The following is a 13519-nucleotide window of genomic DNA, read 5'->3' on the forward strand; positions in this document are numbered from 1 at the left end:
ATGGCTTAGCCTGCTATGTGAGGGTTTCCACCATTCTCATTAAAGTTATCTATTATATTAGGGTCACTCACATATTGTCCTTACTAGTTCCGCGGCATTGACACCCTTCAAATCAAGGCATAGATTGGACCCCAAATCAACTATCATTCATTATTTAGGGCATTTCGTTAGATGACTACCTCCCACAGTCTCAATATTAGTTTTAGTAAAAAACTCAGATAGTTCTTCAGAATTCAGGACTATCAGATATAGTCAACTCAGATACAGTATAGAACTCAGCTAGTTCCATCAGATTCAGGACTGTCAAATACAGTCACCTATGTTATTAGTTATCAGAATTCAATCATTTGTTATGTTAGTCATCAGCATACTCATGTTATCACAGTTTGAGATATATTTACTATGTATGTATGCATGTATTTTCACTTTCATATTAGTAAGTTAGCCAGTATTATTCATGCATATGAACCCCATGCATTCAGCCTACCTCACATGCATACCAGTACATTCAAATGATGCATTTGTGCTATGGTATCTTATACCATAGTTTCAGAGACACGAGCTCCAAAGCATTAGTATATCTAGATATTTGTAGTCAGAGTTAGCAGTGAGTCATCATCTTTAGAGGGCATAATTATTTTCCTTTTATATCATTAATTAGTTTATTAGTTAGAGTTAGCTGGGGACATGCCACATCAACTCCTTACTCAGACAGTTCAGTCAGTTAGAGGCTTTCAGACTATTATGTTTAGATAGTATTTTTAGTTTTATTTTGGGTATTCTATTACACCACTCAGATGTTTTATTATTCAGATTTTGTTCAGTATTGAACCTTATGGCCTTTCAATCGATGTTTCCGTATTATCATGTTATATTATGCAGTATACAGGTACAAATATCAGTCATAGGTTAGCTTGTGGTCCTTCAGGGTCATGAGCACCGTGTAGCATTCCGGGCACCAGTTTTGGGGAATTACACGGGTCATGATATAGGGTTCATACCCTTTGCAAGCTATTAAACACCCTTCTAGGTGGGTTTATAGGTTTGACCCCAGTTAGTTTATATTGGGGTATATTTGTTATTATTATCTACCATAATCCACAGTTTACAATTTAAATTTCAAATTCTTGCATAGCCATGTATTCAGTTATTCAGTTTAGTATATAGCATTTATTCATTGCTTTGTCTTGCACTAGTTATTATGTTATGTGTTTAATGTTTAGATCATATTAGTTACTTCCCTATCTCACATACTTAGTAGATTTAAAATATTGATTTGACCTATATTGTGTTATAATATATGATTGGACTCTCAGTATCTTGATCACACTTAGGAGGATCTCATACTATATCAACAGTAGCAGTTTTGGCGAGTCCTCATCATGCGAGGACTAGAGTCAGCTTTTCATTTTATTTTGTTTTTGGTATTCCTAGTTCTTAGTTAGTTAGAGTTAGCTTGGGCTTGTCCCATCAATTCATTTAGTAAAGGATTTTTCAAATATATAGTTAGATACTCAGTTTTGTTCTTAGACTTGTTCAGTGTTTTTCTTATCTTCTAGTATCGATATTTCTTAGTGTTTTGAAAGGACATGGGTTAGATTGCAGTCGCTTGTGATTCTAAGCACTGTGTTGCGACTATGAGGTAGACTCATATTGTAACATAAATCATGTGAAAACTGTTTGGGCTCTGTCATTCCACTTCACCCTTAAATAACACCATTAACTATCTTCAACACTCCCTCGATTTCCAATCCAAATAACTTTGTGCCACCATTACCCTCCAATTTCCATTTTTTCAACACTTAAAATAGAGAATTCCTATGGCTTATTTTGGCATTTAATTAACTAGAATTTGGATCAGTGTCTTCCATCTCCATTAATCTATTTATATTTCTCTCAAAATTTTTAATACTTTTTATATTTTAATTTTAAAAATAGTATTGACGATTTGGAGGTAGCCAGAATAATGGTTTTTTGACGGTATGAATTTTATCAAAATAATAAATAATTTTGGTTTTGCAAAACTGTGTTGGGTGATGGATTTGGTGTTTTCTGCTTGGCATTACTTTGGGAGGTCGGCTTGGCATTGATATTTAGGTGGTCGACTTTGTATTGCCGACTTGGTGTTGGATGATAGTGGGATTAGTTTGGGTAGTCGGCTTCAAAATGAATCATAAATAAGAAACATAATATATTAGGTATTTGTGATTCATTTTGAAGCAATATTTTAGTGCAGTTTTGATTTTGAATTACTTCATTCAAATTTATGATATATCTGGTGGCATTGTCATATAGAATGTAGGTTTCATATTTGTGATTCATATTTGTGTTCATTTAGAATCCATACTCAAGTGTAGTGTATTAATATTTGTGATACATTTAGTAGCCTTTCCATACATAATGTAGTTGGGTATTTGTAATTCGTTATGATCAATTCCTACAATTATGAATTGATGTGAAAATCTCCAAATTGAAGTTGGATATTCAAGGCTTCATGTGTATTGGTATGTACCAACAGTCAGTAGAGGTGTTGGAAGATGTGATTTTTCCTCCAAAATATAAAAGACCACCAAGAAGGGAGGCACAAAAAAGTTAGTGAAGTATTTTCGTCAAACTCAAATTATTGTGAAAAGTGAAGGTCATAATAGACACTCATGCAACGACTTTCCAAAAGATATGTGAAATATTAATTTGTCAAATTTTAAATTTTTTAGGAAAAAACTATGTTTTGAATACTATTACATCAGTTAATTTCTCAATTATAAGTAGCTTATGATATCTTCACGTTTTTTGTAAAACAGCGCCTTACTTTGTTCTGATGTTCAATAAGTATTATGGTGCTAACTGTTTTACTCTCTCTCTCTCTCTCTCTCTCTCTCTCTATATATATATATATATATATATATATATATATATATATATCTTAAACAAACTAAAAATATGTATCATCATTATATCTTATGAGGACATAGTAAATTAGGTAGTTTAGTCATATGTAAAATTAATATGTAACAACTTATAATCTTACACCATTTAAAATTTTGTTTAAATATATATTGTCCCTAATAATTCACAGAAATGTTAATTATCGAACTATATGACTGTCAATATTCACCAAATAAATATGTATCATGAAAATACATTGTTGTGGGTTTACTTTTTCAGAGTATCTTTATGATACATATCAACACTTAAATTGTTGTTTGGGTAGTTGTTGTTACTTTCAAATGTTGGTGATACATTATTATGATTCATATTGATATGATATATATTTTTTATAACTAATTAACAAGACTAATACATATGAACCACTACTTTTCAAAAAAAAAAACTATAATATATATATATATATATGTGTGTGTGTGTGTGTGTATATATATATATATATATATATATATGTTTGATACATATATTTAAAAATATGTATCAAATATATTTATCTTTTATATGTGTCTCTAACACAGTAGAAAATCTGCTACAATAGTAATATAAGGGGATGTTAGGAGCACTTCATTCATTAATTAAAAAGCTAAATATCAGTCTTGAAAGAAAACAAATAGAAAAACACTAGTCTTGGAATATCCAATAAACTAGAAAACTAAGAAACAGTAAGGGAAACTACCACATAATCCAATAAAAAAACTACTACTCAACATCAATCATATTCAAATCAGTTGATGGAATGTATGTGTGTTTAGGTCTAGGCAGGTCTTAATTATCACTAAAATATCCATCAATAGCCTTCTTCATCTAATAATCCCATAAGAGGGTTGCATATCTAGTGTGATGAAGCGCGACATTAAAATTTGAAGAAGAACCTAAAGAAGGTTTTGAACTCCATCACTTGAAAACTCAGCTTACTCCGCCACAAACAATCCACAATCTCTGACATATATAAGTAAGTTAATGTTATATAATATAATGAAATTATGTAAGATCAATATCTTAAAAATATATTTATACATATAGAGTGTCGCTGGACTATTGCATAATACCACCAATATACTAAATACCAAATGGATGTTGTTCAAACTTCTCCTTGTGTGCTCCAAGCAGTGACCAGTTTATGTGTTCAATCTTCTCAAAAAATTTAGACATGATCAAGTAAGTGGACAACATCTTTGCAAGCCAATGTATTTTAGTTAGATGATCACCGTGGCCTTTCAACGAGTCATATGTACGAACATACCTTTCTTTAAGAACTATCATTTACAACACCCAAAGAAATATTGATATAAGTATTAATAAGTTATCCTGAACCCATAACTTATTAGAATAATCTAAAATGTATCAAATCAGTTCTTGATACATATACTTATTGATACAAATGAAATATATATCAATCTGTTGTGCAGACTTATAATAAATATATTAGAAAAAAAGTATCAAATATGCAGATAACAAATATACGGACAACAAAATATATCAATTGTGTAGAAAGCAAAATGTATCATGTGCATATACTAATTGTATCTAACATATGTATCGAATATTATATTTTCCCAATTTTTGGTCGAATCAAAAAAATGTATCAAAGGTGAACAATGCATTAAATAGAATAAATATATCAAAAGTGAACAATGCAAATGTATCAAATGTAACAAAAACTTTATATGTATCAAAACAAAAAATTGATGGTTTTGTACCTTGAATAGGGGTGTATTTTTCATCACCCTTTTTTCATCTTGATCTGACATTTGCATATTTGTATGGTGTACTTGTAGCATAATTGTCATTCCCTAACCTTGGGTGAAGTGGAAAAGCATCGTATGAACACATGCTTTAAGAATGACCTATAATAATAAATGGACCACCGTGCAATTAGAATTGCTGAGGAGAAGTACATCTATTCAAAACTACCCAACTGACCAAACCAATAACTATGACAAGGAAAACTATAAATAAATATGATAAATCTACAATGTCTACAAAAACTGAAATGAAATTCATGATTATAAACTATCACAACATAGCCTAAAGACTCGGCAAAGTCCCCAATCAATCTAGGGCTCACCCACCACTGTTGATTATCCAATTTTTATATTGAGGAGATCTACTAGCTAAATATATGTAACTACCTTATCGAATACAGGTCTTCAACAGAGACATCTATGCGAAGATATGTACTAAATATGCAAGGCATGAATTAATGATATGTAAAACAAAAGCCCAATGAAATTAGATGTCAAACATGAATATTTAGGCAAGGATGACAAACCACCTTTACTGAAACCTTGTGTATATTATTTTAAGTACTCTTATTTGATTTATTATCTTTATAATATGGGATCGAGCCATGTTAGGTTATCCTTCTACCTCTAGGATACCACCTATAAGTCCATGAAATAGGATTGCCTATGATAGGCTTTTTCCCTTGAGCTGCCACCCATATATAATCATATTTAACTTTATTTCACTTCTTAAATCTTTCAAATTGTTATTTTGGTGAACATAGTATTATTAAGATTTGGGACTATAGACCATAATGGTAGACATATGAATATTCATTTAAGGTAAAAATAATGACATAGGAAGCAACTGTAATCCAACGTAATACTTAGGAACTTATGGGACACAATGAGCATTTGGACATCTCAAATAAGATCATACATGCATGTCAAATGAAGAAATATAACACCTAAAACAAAGAGGTAAATATTCTATACAATGATATGATAACTTGGTAAATAATATCAAATAAAAAGGGTGCATGAGTAAGGGAACTAGTGAAGCATTTGGGAGGATTCAATTAGGGAAGAGTAGATTTTGAGAAAGGACATACAAAGTTGTATAATGGAAACATACAAAGTTGTATAATGGAATGATTATAGATTATAGGATCTATAATTATATACTAAGACAATTAAAGTGATATCAAATGAAAAGAACATGTAAATATGTGAGCAAATAAAATGCATGATTAACTAAACCATTTGAACCAAGTTAGCTGTGAATGAGCAATTTGTGTACCTAAAAAATGAACACGCTTACTATATGTAAGCTTGGATCTTATTAACTCATCTAAGAGAAACATGTGACAATGATTCATCATGGAAGTGTAAACAAAAAATCCTAGAAATAACCCCCTATAGAAGTACTTTAACACACTAAGGGGTGGGGTAAATCATTAGCTATATTAGAGATTGTATGTTGCCCCCTACATCCCATTTTCTAAGAAGAGAAATTAAAAAGCTTACTTTGTAAGACAAGTGTTAAATTTATGCCAAAGAATATGGAATCAAGTATCCTTACATACCTTGTCTTCTAAGTAAAATGGTTATAATGATTCAGCCTTTCCTTAAGTATTACTCTATAATATAAGTACTTCATAAAGCAAACATTAGAAGTTAATCACCTTTTAAGCCTACAAAATATTAGCCAAACACATGGCAGACAGTAAGTCTGTCCAACCCCCAAATACATGGTGTATTAGTGCACACTCCTTTTATACTTCCATACTATTCCATTCAACCATCCTATGATGAAACAAGATGGCTTACAACAACAATACCTATAAAATAGCCCATAAATTTATGCAAAATCCATAAACCACCACCCTCTTCCCCTCAAGTTTGCACTCTGCATTTCCACCTCAATAAAACTCCACATATTTATTCTATAAGGTCACAATTGCTTCCTGCCACAACATATAATACAACCTAAACCAGTTTCAAAATTTATTTTATCTTGATAAGAGAATATTTCCAATCGCCACTCCAGGAATTCTAGGAAAAAACACAAACAAATTTCTCCACCAAACTACACATAAAAAAGGATAAATTTGGAGCAGAACATTCTGTTAAATTTAAGAATATTTCCTACTAACTTATAGTCTTCAAGACTTTAAGATTCTCTGTATGTTTGAACCAAATAAAAAGATAAGTCTTTTAGAAGTTAAGAAAACATTGGACTGCCCAAGTTTGGAGAGGGTTGTCCTACACTTTTAACCATAAAGAACATGATCTCAATAATTTATCATGTAAAAATTAAACTAAAACTTAAGTTATTACACTTACCTTGGATTTCTAGGAGGAGGGTTTCTTCAAGAACCCTAGGAGAGAAAAGGGTCAACTATTTTAAGTTTAAGAGAAAAAAGAGAGAGAGACAGAGAGAGCTGGATATAATCTGGTCTTCATAAGTAAGAATGAATGGAAAATGAACTAGTTTGGAACTTATAATCCCCTCACTTAATTGCCTTTTTTCCCCATTCTAAACAATATTTTGATAAAAATATTTCAAGTAGGTGATGCACCTACTTGGCTCCTTAAGCTGCTCAAAAAGTCCAAGTACTCCAAGTAAGAGATAAACTTACTTGGTTTATATCTAATTGAATCACATTCTATTGGGTCTTAGAAAAATTTAGGTATTGGGCAGGTCATCCTTTCCTTTACTCTTACTTAATTTGGACCTCAAATGAGTCCATTAATATAATCCTTAATTTGATCCAATAGTCTAAGTAGGTGATGCACCTACTCGTCACCTACTAGCTTAATTAAATCAATAAAGCACCTCACTTATTTTATCCTATTTTTTCAAAATCTTATTCTCTCTACTTCATCTTAACACTTAACTTTAAGTTCAAATACCTCCTTACTATCTCAAATTTAAATACTTTCATCAATGCTAAATTGGTTATATCTATTCAGAAATATTTGGGGTGTTATAATAATCTTTAAGAATCTTCTTTATCTTGATGAAATTGTTCTGATGTTTGGATCTATTTGCATAAAAGTTGTCAGATGTGTAATCAAAAATTCCCAGAATAAAATTTCACCACCCAAAAACTAAGCCCATAAGTGCATTTATCATGGCAAAGCCTTCACAAGTAAGTCAATCACCTAAACTAATATATAATAAGAAATCAGAACATAATTCCCAAGGGAAGACTTCTAGAGCAACATCAAACCATATATGTACAATAATAGTGAAAGTTTGAATCATAAATATACCATAAATGCAAGACCCTGCAAAATTTCAATGATCTCATTTTTGACCCTCCTACGTATGTAATGTCAATTTTTGACTTGATTTATGATTAGGAATGTTAAAAGGGTATTTTGGAAAAGTTTCAAAATTTTGAAAAGGGGTTCGAATCCATTTTGGGACCCCCGAGGTAGTAATTCTCTACACTAGCGGTATGCCACTCTACTTAGCCTCCGTGATAAGGGTGTGTCATGGAAGCTAAGCTCTACGATAGCGAGTGCCATGTCGCCATGTAAAAATCATCCATTTTTGGTTTTTTCATTTAGAGTGAGGGGATTTCCATCCTTTTACCCTGGCATGAATTTTAAATATAAAATTGATCCTTTTTCTTTAGTTTTGAAAGATCAAACTCCACTATTTTCTTGTTTAACTCCCAACCCAAGAAAGCATAAGGGTTTTACAGAGAATGCATCATCCAAGCTCCAAACTTTGATTCCTCTTCAATTTCTTGAGTACTTTGGTCATGTTTCCGATCCTTAACTTTTTTTTATATTATGGCATTTATTTAATCATTATTCATGTGATTTAATTAAAGGGTTTGAATAGGTTGAGAGGTGTTGAATGTTATTACATGAGTGTCTTTTACCATGTTTTAAATTGATTATTTATGCCATAATTGATGATTTTTGGAGCTGAATAGATGTATGATTATAATGATTGGAATAGGGAACATGGGTTTCCCCAAATTGATGGATTTTTTCTTGATAATGGCATTAACCCTAGTCCACTTTGTAAATTTGATAACTAATATAAATATTCATGTAGTTTAACTTATTTTGTAAACCCACTACATTAAATTAAAGGATAAATGGATGACAATACTTTTGGAATGCCCTTGGTGGCCATGGTTTTGAATTTTAAATGGAACTTACGAGTCTAATGGTTAAATGGACTAGTTTGCATAATTAAATTAGCTTACAAGGATATTTGTATGATGATACCAAGTTGGTAAATGCATTAATGAATGACAAATGTGTTACCGGTTGGGTTTATGTGCAAACTATTTTAATTTGGGCTGAAAGAGAGTTGTGTAGCTCACTATGCAGGTGGAGGTACCGAGGGAACAACACTGGAAACCATATTTTCCAGTGTAGGGGTCTATATAACTATTTTTATGATACACACATTAGATTTTAAATGGATATCACCTTGGTATCTTTAGCCTTTTCTTAATTTGCCCGATTCATGGGGCTAACACACACTAGAGTTTTTTCAACTGAGCGATATGGAACCATATAACTCGTGGGTGCCTTTAGGATGGAGTGAGCTACATAATTATGGCTAATGGTTTCAACTATTATATTCATGAAACACACTGGGTTTTGATCCTCATACAATTTCTTGAGTTTGAGCTTTTGGACATATACAATTAGGGTTGCTTGTCGTATGATACGGTATGGTATAGGGTCCTTAACTAGTATGTTGGTCAATAAGGTTTTGTTGGTTTCTGTCCAATGTACGAATGAATATTATACTAGTTATATGTTAGGGTACTAAAAGTATAGTTGCAATTGTATGATGTCCTATGTCTAGCCTAGATGATTCTATTCTTCCTAAGGTACGATTCTAGGGTACTTGTCGTATGCTTGGGTATGAGTTGGCCTTTGTGGTCTTAAGTTGGTCAGTGGTGAAGACCAAGTTGAGGCCTAGGGTGCGAGTGGTGGGTACCACTCATATATTAGGGTATGGTTTGGGTGGTACCCTCCTACAGGAATTTACATAGTTTATGTGAGGGTATTCTAGACATTTCCCGTCAACCTTTATGACCCCATGACTTAAAACATTTTTGAGACATTATTTATCCTCTTATTCTAAGTCAAAAACACTAGAAACACTCTCAAATCTCTCTCAATATCTTGCGTTAAGCAAAGGCTAGGGTTTTCTTCAAGGTGGTCAATTAAGGCTCTAAAGGGTGGTTTCTCTCTGTCTTCTTTATTGTTCGAGGCATGTTACTCCTCCCTAATTGTTAGTTCATCTAAAGGCATGTTTTAAGAATGTTTTTCATGGAATAATGGTGATATGGTTTTGGATTTTGAATTATATGTTAGGGGTTTTGGTTATTAACAGTTGATTTATGTTTTCCCATGTTTTTACTTATGAATTTCATATTATAATGGTGGTTTGAACTTTGGGCTGCATGAGAATTGTCAATTGGTACTTTGTTTTGGTTTTGGAAACTATATGCCCTAAACATATTTGTTAAAATGCCCATGAGAATGATTTTTTTCACATGACATTACTTTTATTAAAACTATTGCAATGTATAATTTAGTAGTGGAACCTAAATTGGTTAAATAGTTTTAATGGCTAAATAGTAAGTACTTGGTTGCCATGGCTTTGATTTAAAACTTGGTGAGGTACATAGGAATCCCCTATGTGAATCTAAGAATGGAACCAAGGAGGTATATGGGAATCCTGTAAGATTTAGTCCTTTAAGCTTGTCAAGGGTTCCCAGACTTAGAAAATTTTATCCTCTGAAAGTTGGCAATCTTATTTTGCGATCTTAATGTCCTTTAATGGTCTATATTTTTTTTAATTCATGATCAAAAAGGTCAATAGGTATTCCCGAACAAGTTTCAAATTTTTCAAACCTCATTTAGACCATGTTTGGAAGTCCAAAATAGTGGACCAACGCAATTTTGGAATGCCGAGTCACCTATAGTGTTGGTTAATATTATTACCAGACTACTAGTCAAAATTCCTGAGACAGTGTGCGATCATGGCACGATGCGTAGAGTATCGCATCGATGGAATCGATATGCCGCATGACCAAACGTGTTAGTGCCCAATTTTAGTTATTAAATGACCGCATACTAAAGGGTAATGAGGTCATCTTCCCCCGGCCTTCAGCCCTCATAACACGAAATTTAGCTTTTTTTTTGCTAAATACATTCATTATTTCACAAGTTCTCAAGAACAAAAAACCCTAGGTGATTAATTTCAATTTAGGAACCCAAGCTTTCTTCCATTAATCTCCAAGAAATTGTCAACTAAGGTATGTAAAGTGTTCATCCAAGGGTCCCTTCCACCCTTGGAGCTCAAGAAACCCTTTTCAAACTATCAATTTTGAATTCCATGTTGTGGGTTTTATTGTACACATGTTTTACATTGTGATATGATCCCCAAGGTTGAATCTTTATTAAATTCTCATGATTTCATGTTAGTATATGGATTAACATCATTAAAATTGAAGTGCTTGATATAGCCATGATGAATTAGTTGTTTATTCATGCCCTAGAAAAGGTTATGCCTTCATGTGTTTGTTAAAATGCCTAAGTGAATAAGAATTGTACATTATGACCTATTTGTGAGCTATATGATGAACTTATGATGTGCCCACATGTTCAAAATGACTCCCATGCTAAAGTTATGTCTTGTAATGATTTAGTGGAATAATCATAAGTAAGGATTTGTGAAATTATGTTACGTTAGCATGTATTCCCATTCATGTGTAAGCTTATGACTTTCTGATGCTTTATGAAATCCCTCAATGATAGTATTATGAATTGTTGACTATGGTCATGTGTTCAAGCAGTGACATGTCTCATTTATTTTCATGCTATCGAGTCTAGGGGGTATTTAATACTCAACCATTTAGCTGTGTGCCTAGAGCCAATGTCAGTTTTCAAGATAACCTCAGTCAAGCCATGATCAGTAGAATTCAGTCAGTCTTAGAACTCAGGAAAAACTCAGTAGTATTCAGTTCAGTCCTCAGTAACTCAATAAGTTAACAGAATTCAGTAATATTCCATCAGTCAACGGAATTCAATGAACCCAGTCCAGTTTAATCCAGTATATTTAGTTCAGTATCTATTCAGTTGGGAGTAGTATTCCACACCGAGTGAACCCAAGGATGGGAACTCACCTACCAGCAGAGGGTCTAATTCTTAGAAGCAGTCCTTGCATTCCAGAACTACGTAGCCAATGTAGGTTGACACATCAAAACCTGTCAGATAAGGGTTGATGAGGTGGCTTAACCTATCAGATGAGGGTCCTACCATTCTCATTAGAGTACCTGATAGATGACGGTCACTCACAACTTGTCCTTACCAGTGGTGCGGTATGGACACCCTTCCAATTAGGGTTAAAGATTGGACCCCAACTTAGTTATAATATCTTATTTGGGGCATGTCAGTTAGATGACTACCTTCCACAGTCTCAGTCTTAGTCTTCAGTAAATAACTCAGATAGTTTTATAGATTTTAGGACTGTCAGATACAGTCACTCAGCTCAGTATGGAACTTAACTAGTTCCATTAGAATAAGGACTATCAGATACAGTCACCTAGTTATCAAGTATATCAGTTATCAATAATCCATGTTATCAGTAAACTCAGTATTCAGAATCCTTATGATTTCAGTTATAGTTATGTATTCTTTCATGTATCCTTAGGTAGTCATGTTCATATTATCCAGTCAGTTTAGTTCATGCATATGAACCCTTGTATTCAGCATTACCTCACTTTGCGTATCATTACATTCACATGTACTATCGCATACTTTTCTTTTGCGCTATGGTGTTTTATACCATAGGTTAGGAAGCTCAGGTTCCCGATTGCACTTAACAGCTCAGATATCAGCAGTTAGAGTCAGTGGTGAGTCCTTATATTTTGAGGACATAATTATTTCATTTTTTCAGTATTTTAGTACTTCATTACTTTCATTAGATGGAGTTAGTTGGGGATATGTCCTATCAACTCCTTATTCAGATAATTTTGAGGCTTTCAGAATGTAGCATGTTCAGACAGTTATTTTAGTCTTAGTATTATAATACCTTGTTCAAACATTATTTTATTTAGTATTGTTTAGTAATTGAACCTTATGGGAATTTTTTTGCCAAATTTCTGCATTTATTTCAGTTATACTGTTATTATAATATTACTATTATCCAGTGCTTGGTTACAGATTTCAGTCATGTGTTACCTAGAGGTCCTTTAGGATTGTTAGCATCGTGTAGCATCCAGGGTACCAGACTTGGGGCGTTACAATCTTGGTATCAAATCCTAAGGTTCAATAGAGTCCTAGGAAGTATGAAAGCCTCATCTAGTATAGTCTTGTTCATGGGTGTGTAGCGCGCCACATTTATGTGCAGGAGGCTATAAGATGTTTTAGGAACAATTTCCCTTATTTCAGTATTCATGTCATGCGGGTGAGCATGAGCTCCAGTTAAACTCTCAGTCTAATCCTTCTTTCTCTTCCAACTACAGTAAAATGCCTCCAAAGAAGACTCAGGGAAGAGAAATAGGAGGTCAGCCAACCCCCTAGCCCAATCAACCTAATCCATTAAGTGAACATGTCTCCCATGCAGAATTCAGAGCTGCATTCACTACTCTTGCTAGATCAGTTGCTGCTCAAAATAAATAGCCAGTTGGTGTTCTGGCCAATCCAGTGGCCAATTCTACTGCAGCTAGAATTTGGGACTTCACCCGAATAAATCCTCTTTCTTTTACCGAGTCTAAGTCAGATGAGGACCCTTAAGAGTATCTTGATCAGGTGTAGAAGATTACTGATATTATGTTAGTGTCTGCTATCTAGAG

At 33.1% G+C, this 13519-nt stretch overlaps 1 long non-coding RNA gene across 1 annotated transcript; it reads right to left on the reverse strand.

Annotated features, from left to right (window-relative positions):
• Positions 1–3513: 3513 nt before the first annotated feature.
• LOC124887952 lies at positions 3514–4765 on the reverse strand. The gene is made up of 2 exons (XR_007045594.1): positions 4647–4765; positions 3514–3885 (listed from the first exon to the last, which is right to left on the reverse strand). It is a non-coding gene; the product is annotated as an uncharacterized LOC124887952 (long non-coding RNA).
• Between the last annotated feature and the right edge of the window lie 8754 nt (positions 4766–13519).

Source organism: Capsicum annuum, chromosome 10 (genome assembly GCF_002878395.1).
Source record: "Capsicum annuum cultivar UCD-10X-F1 chromosome 10, UCD10Xv1.1, whole genome shotgun sequence".
Lineage (NCBI taxonomy): Eukaryota > Viridiplantae > Streptophyta > Magnoliopsida > Solanales > Solanaceae > Capsicum > Capsicum annuum.